Consider the following 14,155-nt stretch of genomic DNA (forward strand, 5'->3'; position numbering starts at 1 on the left):
TATATTGAGTTTTTTAGAAATATCGATATATTCTGAAGGTGAGTAAAAGCCAAGAACGGATCAGTAGGTACAAGCAAACAACTTTGAGTCCACAGAGCACCGAACAAGGTTTATACAAGACTATGTTTTTCTTTATCCATCATCATCAATGGAATCAACTGCTCCACTTCGTTAAGAATACCTTAGCCGTGCTAGCTTCCTCTGCCTGGCAATTTAGTTCAAAACCGGACCTTAAGCACAGGTGCCATATACAATTTTGCTTACAGGTAAAGCATGTAAAAAGTCCCACAGGAGCAATTCTTAGGTTCATGGAGAACAATCAAACTTACAGAGATCTTTTCTTTATTCACCAAAAAATGTCCAAGAAGGTAGCAAACGTGTTTGGGCCTGTAAATATCAGCCTCTAAGTTGATTCTGTTTGCCATCTGATGTCAGACGTTGCACAGAGGGGAAAAGTGTGAGACAGAGGAGATGATGCAGAGATGGTCGGTGTTTAACAGAGAGACAGAGACACCGGTCTGTGGACGGGAGGGAAGAGGTGTGAAGTGACGGGCCGAGGAGACGGCAGGAGCACCAGTGTGTGTTAGGAGCCTTGTTCCTCTAAATTAAACTCACTCTCCGGGGGGAAGAGCAGCTCTGACTGCTCTTTCACACCAGCAACCCTGTACACACAAACTCACCACAGCCTCCAAACCCTGCTTGCCACCCCACTGCCAAAAAACACACATGCACGCACATAAGCACGGTGTGTACAAATCCCCATAGACATGCACATAATCATACACACACAAAGTCTTTCAGGACTAAAAATAAATGACCATGGTGACTGCGCCCAAAATAACTGGACGTACAAACACATGCACACAAACACACACTTACTGTACCTGCATACACAAAAGCTCTCAGGAATGCTCACACACTCGGACGCAAACATGCAAACACACTCCTTCACACCTGAACCCCATTAGACCTGCAGCTGCCAAAGCAAACAGCACACAGAAACCATCAAAAAAAAAGAGAGAGATGGGCAGGATATGACCTGACAAGCAGGGGTCAGTGTGAGGGATGCGGTAAACACACACACACACACACACACACACACACACACACACACACTGAACCTTGTCAGCTTGTATTTGCGGTTAGATTTTTTGAAGCCAGGAAAGATTTTGAGATTTTACGTTGGCTTAGCACCACTCTGCTTCACATTTTTAGAGTTGCAGCTGACTGCCTTGTAGCAGCTTGGTGATGCGTCGGCTCCGTGAGCCGGATCTTTTCTGTGAAGGACTGAAGCCGACTCCTGTGTCAGAGAGCCGGTTCCCTTTTTCCTCTTTATGCTGAATCATTAGAATGAAGCACTGAATGAAGTTTTCTCCACACTGCTGGGCCACAGAAACACTAAGGAATAACACAAATGTTTGATACATTATGGGAATTACACTGTTTTATTTATCTAACAATGAATAATAATGAAGTAAAATACATACAAACAACAATAAATTTGGCCGATTTAAAAAGAGCCCAATGGTACCAAGCGAAGAGTCTGAGAGAGGACAGAGAGGACGACCCTGCTGAAGGGCTTCTGGATGTTTGGAAGATGCAGGGAACAGCAGGAGCCTTTTTGTGACTGAATAACTGCAGTGCCTCGGGATCATCGGACGAAGGGTCAAGTAAACAAGAAGCTTAAGGGCTCTCAAGAAGCTTTACCATCAAGCCGTAGAGCACAATGGCTGGAGAGGCTCGATGTGGTGTTATTTTGGACCGTGCAACGCTGTTTGGTGTTCACGCCAATGGAGGAACGCCGCAGCTATGTTGCTTTCCACATCAAACAAGCCGGCCTCGATATTCTACTTATAACCAGGCGCCAACTGTTTCAAATATCCCCAAACCTCCAGAAGAAGAAGGCTGAAGAGTAGCATCACACACATCTCCCTGATAGCTTCATTTAAAACATAAAACACCACTGCATGTCCTTAAGCTATTTGTTCAGCCCAGCTCCACGACACATATCATTACTGATTGGCTGCTCGCAATGATCGTCAGACATGAGGGAGTTATTTTTGGAGATGGATGAAGAAGACGGTGAGAGTAGCAGTCTTTGCCTGCTCCCCTTTCAGTTGTCTCAAAAGTACTTTTAGAGGTTCTTCCTTTCATACAAAATGTCTTTGCCTGGTTTTTATTTCTATATTATTCATTTTAAATCAGATTTGAAATGATTCTTAAATTACTATATTTCCGTTTATTTTGTTTTGAGTTTGTGTAAGATACATTATACAGAAGTTAATTATTTGAATCTAATGTAAATCTCTTATAGTCTCAGCACGTTCTTCATTGACGTCTTTTACTCTCGATCCAGTGAATCTACAAACAAGCTGCTCTGTGTTTCCCCACACACAGTTACAAATGTACTTCTAATTGCCATCACTCACCTCGTACATCCCCCCCGCTCCCCCATTCACCTCTCACCCTCGTCACCCTCACACCTCAGCGGTGAATGGAGGGGTGAGAGTCAGGGACAGGAAGGAGTGTTGAGGGGTGAGGCTGATGGAGCTGATGGTCGAGCTGTAGGAGAAGGACAGAGGAGAAACAGAGTGTCCTTTAAGTCCAAGTGGGAGAGACAGTTGGGTCAGTGTGTTTGGCCTGGCTGGGTCTCTCTCTCTCTATCCCTCTCTCTCTCTCTTTCTCTCTCTCTCTCTCTCTCCCTTGCTCTCTGTCCCAGGAGCTGCTTCTCATTAAGCCTGTTTGTTTTGGCTGACACACAGTGGCACTTAGCAGCAACACACTTGCAGTCATGAGTCCACTGCATCTTACCCACACACACACACACACACACACACACACACACACGCGCACACACACACACACACACACACACACACACACACACACACACACACACACACACACACACACACAGACACACACACAGACAGAGGTTTGTTTGTTTTGGCAGTGACCAGTTGCCACTAAGTAGAGCCTCTAAACGCCAGAGATCATCCAAACACACCACTGTGTTTACTTTTGCCGAACTAGAGAAAAAAAAACACCCCCACTGGATCATATTCTCCTCTAAACAATCTGAAGGTGAGTGTAATGTGAAAACAAACGTATGCCAGGAATTAACACATTTAAACAATGGCAATGTTTCTCCAATTCTCAATTTGACTTCCAAATCATGAAGTTGAAGATCAACTTTATGTTAAAGCATGGCCCACACTTTATAGATTTTAAACATGCGAGAGGTCTCACCTGAGGATAAACAATAAACGATGAAACAGTGTAGCTCATAAAGTGTATGAAAAGCACCAAAACAACTCGAACAGTCTTCAAAAAAACACAACAGAGTCTTGACTCTGCTAACTTCAAATCTTGCAAAATCAAACATGAAAAAGACACGGTGGACGATTGATGGGAAGATTTTACATTCAGAGGTTTTTGGACTACTTTTGATTATTTTAAACTTTTGAAAATTTAAAGTTAATCTGGCAAAAGAAGTGGAAACAAGGTAAATTCATATTAGAGCTCGAGGTGAGTAAAACACTTTTTGCCCAGAGTGAATGCTTGGCTCTCCTCCGAATGTGTTTAAAGACAGAACATGTTTGACTTTAAATCAGCGCAGCCCTACGTTCTTTAGAGCAGAAGAGATGACTCTTACAAAGCTTTAGCACAGAGGGCAATCTGTCAAAATATTCTTTACAACCATGAAACAATCTGGACGTTGCTTGGTTTTGTTAACGGGGGTCAAAGCAGGGATTCAGCATGTGATGTTTAAAAATGAAGCATATGCAAAACACTGCTGTTCCTTTTTTCTTTTTTTTACACAAAATTGGCATCAATAGCCTCGTCTGAGGGTGCAGTAACTGTAACAAGGTGGATTCATTCCTGATGAGACCAAATGAAACAGGACACAACCATGTTCCTCTGTTCTTTAAACTTTATCAATATGCCTTTTTTGTTTCATTTCGGCTTTATTGTTTTTCTAAAACTGTATGTGAACGTTGTTCTGGTTTGTTTTACTTTTTATTTGTTTGCTTTTACAGTTCCTTGATATTCTTTGTTTTTCATTCTTTTGTTTAATGAATCACTGAAATCTATTTTAAACTCAAATTAGACAGATGGATGGAAAAGAAGGGGAGAGAGATATCAAGAGGTACAAAGATGGAACTACAGGTTGGCAGCCATAACAATACATGTTGGGTTTAAAGGTCTGCACATTTTCCAATCAAGGCATCCCTGACTCTATTTTCTATAACCGTAGTCGACTCCTTTTTATTGTGTTGACTATTTCAAGTGTTTTATCGCTGTGTGTCTGAATCCCTTCATCATCGCTTGATGCTAATGGCTGTAAACATTCAGAATACATGCTAACAATATGATAGCAAGCTAAAGCTAGCACTGAGCTGAGAAAGTGATTAAACAGCTGAATATAAAGCTTGAATATAACACTAATCAAGCCTCCTAATTAAACATTAAGTGATGAAGATTATTTGTAATCCAATAATAGTAATATCTATGTGGTGCACATCTATTTGCACACATTTTTTTCTCTTCTCCTATGAAATTTGCCAGTGTGACGTCAGTGTGAATACACGCAAAGATCATATTTAAACTTCTTATACAGAAATAAGTGGAGGGCGCACATATAAAAAAATGTATTTGAACATATTAGTGCACGGACATTTATGTTCTGATGGCACTGCCTGTGACCTTTAGAGCCCATCTCTCATTAAAGTGAGCAAAGGGACAGTGGGAGGAGAGAGTGGGAGCTCTGATTTGAGGACATGAGAGGAAACCAGGAAGTTCAGAGGAGACTTTTATGTGTATGTAAACGGTCTGGAGGAATAACACCACAGTCTTTAAGGTCTCTGAGACAGGCAGTGAAAGTGTGTATCTGTGTGTAAGAGAGCAAGTGTCTCTGTATAGATGCATTCATATCCATTATATCTTTTATGTGAAACACAAAACGTGTGTTTGCTGCACTGACAGATCTGTCACATCCACTGCAGAGTACACGTTTATGTGTAAAGGTTTCTATGTTAGTAATGTGTAACAGTGATCGTCAATAAGTGACACTTCTCACTCTTAAAGCACTCTTACTTTCTGTTTCTATGATTATGTGGCTAAAACTAGAGGAGGAATACATTTTCCAATATAGATGATTCAAAGAAAATGTTACCTCTGTTCCTTACACAGGGGGATTTTACCTTCATGTCTGATCAGAGAGGAAGGTCATGAGGATTTAATTTACAGTAGTAGATATCTTTCATATTGGACTTTTAAAGCAAAGTGTTTTATTTACTCTAAGGTGTAATGAACATGCAAAGACGGTTCACATTCCCTCTAAAAGATCTCATTCAGTTTGGCTATACAGAACAAGGATAACGTCTATCACACACAGGGATAGGGATAGGAATATATTTTCATTTAGGGTCGTCTTACCCTGCAGGTCACTTTTAGGGGGGCTAAGTTATTGACTTTACGTCAGGTTAACGTCTTCAAATTAACTTGCAATTGGTGAAAATGGGGTTGTTTGTTTTTTTAGGATTTCAGTTACATTTCTTTCTGCCAAATCCTAGTTTGCATTAGAAAATTACGAGGAAACTGTCCCACTACTTACTGCATTGATTTGTGTAAACTTTAATCATTTTCCACATTTCTTACCCTGTGGGATGATGGAAGGGACACACACACACACACACACACACACACACACACACACACACACTGAGACACACAGAGCAAATCACAGCAGAGTTATTCTCCATTGGAAACTGACAGCCATTAGATGTAAAAAGAATTGATAATACTCCTTAAAGAGTCTGGTTTGGTTGCTCTAACTCACAGTCGACCAAGCCAGAGAAAAAAAACACATCACACATAACCCCTTACACTTCACAACACACACTTCTGTCACTGTACACACACTGAGCAGGAAACAAATGCAGCGTTCTCTCCTCTCCCCAAGTGTAATTTGGACCCCAACCCTCCCAATTTTCTGTCTGGGACAGACTGTAGATGGGAGAGCTGGGAGCACACAGCCCTGTTAGGTTTAGGGTTCTCTGTGTGTCTCCCTCCACACAGCAGGAATGTGATAAACAATATGTGCATTCTTATAAGACCTGCTTCATGCACACTAACACAGTAACATGCACACATGCCTGCAGTACAACACACATGAAAACACACAGGCTTAGCTGTCTGCGCCCTACGACAGTTATAATAATTATTGTACATAAGTAGAAACCCCAAGGTGTCTTACACACACACACACACACACACACACACACACACACACGCACAGTGAGCAGGGCCCTGAACACACTCTTAATTCAGTGAACATTCTCCAGAGCCGAGTCTTTCCCAACAGGCTCCGGGTACACTGCAGCCCTGTGGTCAAAATGCATCCACATCATGTTGGATTATCCAACAGTCTCTCTTTCCTTTGGAAAAATGAGGAAGCCTCACGCAAGCATAAAACATTACAATGAAGTTATATCATTGCATGTTATGCGTCAGAAACGTTCAAACTCTAAACGTGATCGCTATATATGAAACGTTATCAAGTTGGTGAATGTGTTTTCATGAAGATATACTCCTGAAATGTGTGAGCTGCCCCTGAAAGTCTTCTCATCCCATTCAGCTGTCTACACCTCACATCGGGAGACCTGTCAAAAGGGGGCAGGGTCTCCTGAGGCAAGACATAACCGATGGACGATTCAACCGAGTCTGCTATATGAAACTATTCTCACATCAGCTCACTCGGACTCACTGCGCCGCTTGCAGGAAAAAACAAATGCACCCATGTTTCATTTTTTTCACATAAATTAAAAAATGTCAATCTATAACTCTTTGTGAATGCTGCTCCTCGTGCTTCACAAATTCCCCTTTTAGCTGTTTATAAAACAGACCGATATTAAAACTGATGAACATAGACATTTGTTACTCTTAATGTCTGAATGCTCCAGAAACTTTTGTTTTTTACATTTTCAGTGGCAAAGTATTTTGCCGTAAAAGAACGTAGAGGGAATTTTTACCTAAAAACACAACCTTGGTTGGAGTCGCAGAGAGACTCACTCCCATGATTCCCCGTCAGCCTAAACATCTTTACTTACTGTCTTGATTGAGAGCCCCCTGCTGGCTGAATTTACATACGGGGTCTTCTAATAAATCTGGTCAAATCTGTAAAACTTCAGTTGAAGTGAGCTGCAAAGACTCGTTGGTGGTGTGTGGCGGGTTTGTGATGTCGGGGCTGAGGGTTAAAGTTTCTGTGGGACGTTTGAGGACATCGTGCAGCCTGGTTAGACGCAGCTGTCAAAACACACACACACACACACACACACACACACACACACACACACACACACAAAGAAACATGCACTCCAAATCAACCAGGTGTCTACATATGAATGAGTGTAGTGTATAACACCTGCACACACACACACACACACACACACACACACACACACACACAGTCACACTAATTCAGCACACAACCACATCTCAGTCAGGTGAAGCCAGTGGCTTGAAATGCCTCAGCATTGTGTATGTGTGCAAAGAGGCCTCCAGAGGGGGCTCTGTCTGTGTCCAAGAAGCAGACTGCTACGTAGACCTATTACAGTTGTCAGCAAACAGAGTGTAAGATTATGTGTGTGTGTGTGTGTGTGTGTGTGTGTAACTTCACTTGAGGGGGCAGTCGGGGCACTGCATGTATGCATGTGTTGACTCAGTGAGATTGGCGGCTTGGTCTCGAGGGAGCCGTGGCTTAGCCCGACGCCGGCGCACTGTTAAAGTTAAACACACCTAATTGAGGAAGACGCTTACAGGCCCTCCTCTGTGTGTGTGTGTGTGTGTGTGTGTGTGTGTGTGTGTGTGCGTGCATGTGTGTGTGTGCGCGCATGTGTGTGTAGTGTTAGAGAGAGAGCGAGGGAGAATGTGTGAGTGAATGTATGTAAAGAGAGGAACAGAGCAGTCTTGCTGTAGTAAATAACACATAGTAAAATGTATCAGCAGCCTTTTTTCTTGCTGCTTTGAGGCTGAATAAAATGTATTTATTCACTATCCTCTAGGAAAGCCTTTAGTTTAAAAAGTATTGCACAAGTATGTTGAGGTTTGAATGGCATTCATTGTTCATGCATGGTGCTTCTTGATAACTCAATATTTAGACGTCTGCTCACTGTGTGTATGTTCAGTCCATCAGAGGTTCTTCATCTCAATGGGACCAACATGGTCAAATACAGGTTAAATGAATAATCAATACATCTCAACAAAATACAGTGCAGGGAAATAGTATTAACCAACACATACAATATCTTTCATATCTACAAGTTCCAGTGGTACAGACACAATGAGAGTCTCCTAAAGCAAAAAGGAGGTTTTTCATAACAGCCAACAACATGGCGTGTGACGGTCACTGCCTTCGTTTAACCACCAGGCTTCTACAGTATAGCTTCTGTTTGCTTTGTACCCAGTGGAATCAGCTAGCCAGATCAGAGCACCTGGGCATGTTGCTCTCAGGGCATGAAAGCCCAACTCCAGGGTGGCCTCGTTTCTCTCTCTCTCTCTCTCTGGACTCATCCCAACCATGACTTATGCATCTGTTATATTTTTGTTCACATCATCCCGCACTTAATTTATGCCATACATCCACATTTACACTACTGGCTCTACTGACGGACAAAATCAGTGTTTGTGATTTTCTTTTCAATGCATCACTTTCAAACAAGATAAACACTTCAAGTTTGCAATCCTGCTCGTCCTGCTTGGGGCGGCTGTGGCTCAGTTGGTTCAGTCGGTCATCTCCTTACCCGAAGGTTGGGGGTTCGCACCTGCAGCAACATGTTTGTTGTGCCCTTGGGCAAGACACTCATTGAAATACTTTGAAATTCAACCTCATAGTGTTATCCAGGGACATAACAGAACTTTATTTCTGTTATAACATTTTTCAAAAATTGTAATCGTAATAAACATTGACAAAGTTACCTGAATTGGTTCAAATGCCACAGTAGCAGGATCAGTGACGTAGGGTGATCTCTTCTGATTGGCTGAGTGAGAATCACATGCTTCTCCACCTTACTGAGGTGCAGAAGGCTGGCCATATGTATTGTTTGTGGAAATTACCAAAAATAGTCACCTGCCCTATAAAGGGTTAACACCAAGATACATCCGCTACTTGGTTGATGGCGGGTGAATCTGGGATTAGGTACTTCTGATGGTCTGATGATGGTTCGCAATGTGCTATTCACTTTGTGAACACAAATGGGCATCCACAAATTCCTTTAATTAAGACACTCTTTCCAGGTTGATTACAGATTCACTTTTATTTATTTCCTTGTAGTGTCACATGCATCACAGACATCTTTGGAAAGCTTGGCCACAATTCCACTTCAAACAACAACACACAGAGTAGGCTATACATACAGCCTTTAATTAACAAATATAATCCACTCTTTTGAATTCAATATTTTGTCCTCCATATGCAGTTATGTTGTGTAAGTTATGTCAACCTTTTCTTAAATCACAGAGTTATCAGCCCATTGCCAAACCCAACTCGCTCCAAGATATTTGTTGGCTGAAATCTGATGAGAACAGCTTCTTCCAGCAGAAATCTCATATCTGCCGTCTCTCCCTCATGACGTGAAGGCTGCATGAAACAGGGCAGGTGTTGCAGGTGTTGCAGATCTGCTCTGGGCCGCCTCGCTCGCTGAGCCTCGGTCAATGCGGGCTCTGTTCAGTGAGTGCGTGATTCCAAAGTTTCAGCAACCCCTCTGGCTGCTTTCTTCGGACGATTACGCCAGCATGGGTTTACTTAAGGATGGGAGCGTGACAGCTGCTGGAATGCCTCCGCTCTGCCTACAGAGAGCGGGACATGGGTCACACTAACACTACACTAACACAGGCAGCATGGTTCCACCAAGCAGCTGAAAAGGGCCATGGATCAGAAGGGCTCTTTTCCAACCTGGCCATATATGCTGTTGTGGATTATATAATGTATGCCCTTCAGAAGTATCCAGCTTTTCCCCTTACTTTTTCTAATTCTTATTAGAATATTGTATCAACTAATTGAAGGTACTAAATAAGGCCCAGGCAAAGGTTTTTACACAATGCTGTTTGGCTACAACAATTCAATAACATGCTTCTTTAAGATTAATGGCCGTCGACAGCTGACTTTAACTTGCCCTTGTCATTTTAATGTAAAATTACATTTGGGGGAAGAGCTGGTCGACTCTCAACTGGAAGGTCAAGGGTTCAATCCCTGGCTATACTGCAGCCACACAGGCCTATGTGTCCTGGGGCAAGACATCGAACCCATGCGATTAGATCACAATCACCCTGTTGTTATGTTATGTTCTTAAAGCTTTGTGTCATGTCTGGTCTGCTTATCTCACCTTTGCGACTATTCTTATGCAGTTTCCGGCTTGTAAAGTTGCAGCTCTTGCCATCCACTGCAAAACTGCTCAAGAGCTTTCAAAGACGTGTCCCTTCGAGAATCACACAGGCACTAGGCCTAACCAACACGTCTCTAACAGGCTTTTTAGGTCGGGTACAATCACTTCTATCTGAACCAGCTCGACTGTCTGCTTGCATCGCTGCAACACCTGTTGATTTGACTTGATAACTGCTCTCATGTCTGGCAAACCGAGGGGCATCCATGTGGGGGTTTTCAGTAGAGAACGATTGGATCTTATAAACTGAACTGACATTTTCCTTGTCTGCACTTTCATACAGAGTGACATCTTGTGTTTGATACCTTCTCTTAAAGTCTTCAATAAGTTTATGTGGTGAGATCTGAGAAAATATTATTTTGGACCAAACCAAACTTGAAGGCCCGTTAGTCTGCGGCCCTCTCCAGCTGTATTTATTTCCTGACTGGCAGCTCCGTGATGGCGTTTGCTGGTTCATGTTAGTCACGGCCTCACTCCTCCAGAGCCGCCACAGAGACTAACGCTTGGCTCATCTTCAATCTGGACCAAAGACCTAAGTGGATGCTCAGGACAGAAGCCGGATATCAAACCTTTGGACATGCATTCACAACGCTGACGCTGTATTTTCCTCTGCTTGTCTATGTAAGCGTTCACTCTTTCAAACAGTGGAAGGTGAGCACAGCATGGGTTCATGAGCCCATCTGCAGATTTCTTGATGGAAGACATAATTACAATACAAATATCATGTACAGATCTAACGATAGAGGCTTATCTGGATTCCCAGAGCTTTTCTAAGTGGTTTACATGTGGGACTTTTTGCTGTCTGTTTCTTTTGGCTATGGAAGAGCAGAGGTGATTGGACGGGAGCCAAACAAACAGCTCAACATGAAAGGTAAGGAGGTCCATTAGGCAAATCAACTGACACAGTGAGTTGGCACTGGAATGAGCTTTAGCGTGAAACTGGCCCTCCGAAGTCGTTCGTGCGAGACAGACATGCCAATCAATCTAAAGTCCATAAACACACTCATACTGGTTCAGAGAGGATGGAAAATAGTGAGCAACTTGGCATTAATCCATGCCCTTAGCCCCTTGTGTCATGCTCTAGCTGTTAGAGATAAGAGCTCTCAGATCTTTCTTTTTTTTTTTCTTAAGTGCAACATGGGACCATGACTGCTTGGCTCTCAGTTGGGATGTCAGTCAGTTAATCAACAGCTTACACAAGCATCAATTCAAAAACTTCAAACACATTCACCAACTTGTATACACAAACCTCCCAGCAGAGACAAGAAGAAGATGTCTCAGCTCTCTTCATGAAAGAGTTTGATTTGATCAACACAGTTGGTTTCAAATGAGGAGGGTGGCATTGCAAAATCAAAAATATCAATCAATCAATCTCATCTCAAAACTCATAGTATTTAGATATTATTTGGGCAGGGTGGGCTCCTGGTACGCAGCACGCATGGACCACAGAGAAGTTACGGGTAACGCTGGCAAATGGAGAAGCATGTCTGTCTGCAAGATGCACTCTCACAAATGTCTGACAGAAAATGAGTCTGATCACTTCACTAACAATCGTGGCTCTACACAGCCAATAGCAATGAGAACTTTCAAGGTTCAAGGTTCAAGGTTCAAGGTTCTTTATTTGTCAAATATGCTCCATGTTAGACATACAGCACAGATGAAATTGCAATCCCCCCAACCCACAGTGCAAACCTGCAGTGCATAAAAAGAGCACTAAAAAAATAACAATAAACATGACAAATTTAAATTAAGAAAAAAGTAGCAATAAAAAGCAATACTATAAAACAAATAACTAAAGACATTTGGGATAACAAATAACGAACGACAGACAATCGACAGACAAGGGCACTTGTGAGTATTGCACCATGGAGGCAGTATGTGGATAAATTAAAGTATTAACAATATAAACAGATTAAGTTAAAAAGTGAGGTAGTGCGTTGTAGTGTAACAAATAGTGCAAATAGTGCAGATAGCATAAACAATAAACGTCTGTGCAGACTTTTAGAGTGTGTGAATTAGTGGAGCATGCGGGGGGTGGAGGTGGAGGGGGGTGATGTCAGATGCTGTAGGGGCAGACTGTGGCAGGAGGCAGAGGGGGGAAGGAGGGCAAAGGGGACGAGTGGGGGGGAGAGACGTGAGTTGTAGATTTCCAGAAGGGGAGGAAGAGAGACACCAATGATCTTCTCAGCTGCTCTCACGATGCGCTGCAGAGTCTTACGGCAGGACACGGTGCAGGCGCCGTACCACACAGTGATGCAGCTGGACAGGATGCTCTCAATGGTGCCTCTGTAGAATGTGTGCATGATGGAGGATGGGGCTCTCGCTCTCCTCATTTGCGGAGGAAGTAGAGGCGCTGGTGAGCTTTTTTGACCAGTGATGCAGAGTTGAGGCTCCAGGACAGGTCTTCGGAGATGTGCTCACCCAGGAACTTGGTGCTGCTCACCCTCTCCACTGCAGCACCGTCGATGGTCAGGGGAGCATGCTGGTTGTGCGTTCTCCTGAAGTCCACAACAATCTCCTTTGTCTTCTCCACGTTCAGATGGAGATTATTGTCTTTGCACCACAAGGCCAGCCTGCTCACCTCACTCCTGTAGATAGTCTCGTCGTTGTTGTTGATGAGACCCACCACAGTCGTGTCGTCCGCAAACTTAACGAAGAGGTCGGAGCTGGAAGATGGGGTGCAGTCATGGGTCAGCAGAGTGAAGAGGAGGGGGCTCAGAACACATCCTTGGGGGGCCCCCGTGTTCATCATGATGGTGCTGGAGGTGTTGCTGCCGACGCGAACTGCCTGTGGTCTCCCTGTCAGGAACTCCAGCAGCCAGTTGCACAGGGAGGTGTTTAGGCCCAGGTTGTCCAGTTTGTGGATGAGCTGCTGCGGGATGATAAGTGTTGAATGCTGAGCTGAAGTCGATGAACAGCATTCTGACGTGGGAGTCCTTGGTTTCCAGGTGGGTGAGGGCTGAGTGGAGGGCAGTGGAGATGGCGTCGTCTATTGATCGGTTAGGCCGATATACAAACTGGTAGGGGTCCAGGGTGGAGGGGAGGGCAGACTTGATGTGCTGCATGACCAGCCGCTCGAAGCACTTCATGAGGATGGGGGTTAGTGCGACCGGGCGGTAGTCATTGTAGCAGGATGGAGACGACTTCTTCGGGACCGGGATGATGGTGGTGGCTTTGAGGCATGTGGGGATAACAGCTTGGCTCAGTGAAGTGTTGAAGATGTCGGTGAGCTCCTCAGCACAGTCTCTCAGGACACGACCTGGGATGTTGTCAGGACCTGGCGCTTTCCGTGCATTTGTCCTCTTGAGGGATCGCTTCACGCTATCCCGGCAAAGCGTCAGCAACCTGGTCGCCAGGAGAAGGTGGCGTCTTCTGTGCTGGGGTGCTGTTGTCTGCCTCAAAACGAGCAAAGAAGTTGTTGAGGTTGTTTAGCAGAGAGGTGGAGCTGTCACAGGTCTGCGGAGAGGGCTTGTAGTCCGTGATGGTCTGGACCCCCCGCCACAGGTTCCTGGTGTCTCTGCTGTCGGTGAAACGGTCTGGGATCCTCCTGGAGTATTGCCTCTTGGTCAATCTGATGCCTCATGACAGGTTGGCCCTGGCAGTCCTTTAGGCCCACCGCGTCCCCAGCTCTGAAGGCAGTGTTCCTGGCCTTCAGGAGCCTGTGGACTTCACCTGTCAGCCATGGCTTCTGATTGGCCCGAATGGTGAAGGTC

At 44.1% G+C, this 14,155-nt stretch overlaps 1 long non-coding RNA gene across 1 annotated transcript in view; it reads right to left on the bottom strand.

Annotated features, from left to right (window-relative positions):
* The window catches only part of LOC306822617, a 299,929-nt gene that overhangs the window by 43,092 nt on the left and 242,682 nt on the right, over window positions 1-14,155 (bottom strand). The window lies entirely within an intron of this gene.

This window comes from Symphodus melops, assembly GCF_947650265.1.
Source record: "Symphodus melops genome assembly, chromosome: 4".
In the NCBI taxonomy this organism is placed as follows: Eukaryota; Metazoa; Chordata; class Actinopteri; order Labriformes; family Labridae; genus Symphodus; species Symphodus melops.